Genomic DNA, 1,565 nt, shown 5'->3' on the forward strand with positions numbered 1-1,565 from the left:
TTTTTTTTAGATGTCATGTATGTTGATGTGATGAATGAATGATGAAATTCATGTGTATGCTAATGCTTCATGATGTTGTTTGATTATGTGTATGTGATGGTGCATGTTTTTTTATGATTGCATGATGCATGGAATGATGCAGTGAGCTCATGTACTAATGTTATGATGATGCATGACTATTTACTTAATAAATGTAATGATAATGTGAAAAATGTACTGAAATGATATGGATGAATGTAAATGCAAATGTTACTAGATTTAAAATGATATGGATGAATGTACTTATTTGAAATGCAATTAACTGGAATGATAATGAATGCAACTAAATGTAATTATATGAACCAAGATGATCTAAGTGTTTCTTGCATAAAATAGACAAGAGTTGACCCTTTTCTTATGCAAATTCGTAATTTCCTCAATGATATGTTCCTAATCATATCCTATGACAAATTTTCATCGTACTAATAATCCACTCATAGACAGTAGACAACGAAAAATATCATGCTCCTTCATTGCGTCTCTAGTTCAAGACACCATTGAGTTGCTTAGGAGATATGATAATAAAAAACAAGATACAAAAATCAAACCTTTATGTCAAAGTGATCGAATTATGATTCAGAATAGATCATCCATTGAGTTTTTGTTTTACTGATCCCGATGTTGAGTTTGATATTTGGTTTCGAAAACAATGATCGATGTTCAACCTTGAGGTTCTTTGTGATCTTTGTTTTTAATATGTTGTCTTACTATTGTTCATCTATTTTGTTAAAATCCAGGTGGATTTCCCCCATTGAATTAATTTTTTCCCCCCAATCTAGAAACAATATTTGATTGTGGATATACACAGTGATCACCAAGCCATGGTGAGACATTACTGAAACACCCGAGGTGTATACGAGGCTTTTTATTATGGATATGGATAATGATATAAAAAAGAAAACACATGACAAATGTACCAATAAATGGAAGATCTGATCTATCACAAATAGAGCCTATTGCAAGGTTTTCACTACTTGCTTTTATTGCACCTTTTTTCTTTTTATGATTTTTTTTTATTTTTTTATTTTTCACTTTTTTCGTGCATCAGATGACTCGAGTATAGAACCTTTTGAGGTGGATGTTGTTGATAGGCACGTCAAATAGGTCCCTTTCTAGTGTAGATAGCTGATATGCCCCAGATCCATATGTTGATTTGATGATGAACGAACCTAGCTAGTTTGGTTCAAATTTTCCCTTCTTTTCTCGATCTTGTTGATTGCGTAGATTCTCTTTCAGTTGCAAGTCACCAACTTGAAACATTCTTGATCTTTATTTGTAGTTGTATCTTTTAGACATCCATTGTTGATATTATTTCGGGTGATTAAAAGAATGCTGATGATGTTCATCTAGCAATTACAACTCTTGTAGTTTGTTCACCCGATATTCCACATCTGGGATGAGTCCTTTCAATGATACTCTGAGTGAAGGTATCTCAAACTCAATGGGAAAATGGCTTTAATTCTACACAAAAGTGCATACGGTATGGATCTAGTAAGGGTGTAGATGCTAGTTCAGTATGCCCACAA

The sequence above is a fragment of the Cryptomeria japonica genome, chromosome 10 (assembly GCF_030272615.1).
Source record: "Cryptomeria japonica chromosome 10, Sugi_1.0, whole genome shotgun sequence".
In the NCBI taxonomy this organism is placed as follows: domain Eukaryota; kingdom Viridiplantae; phylum Streptophyta; class Pinopsida; order Cupressales; family Cupressaceae; genus Cryptomeria; species Cryptomeria japonica.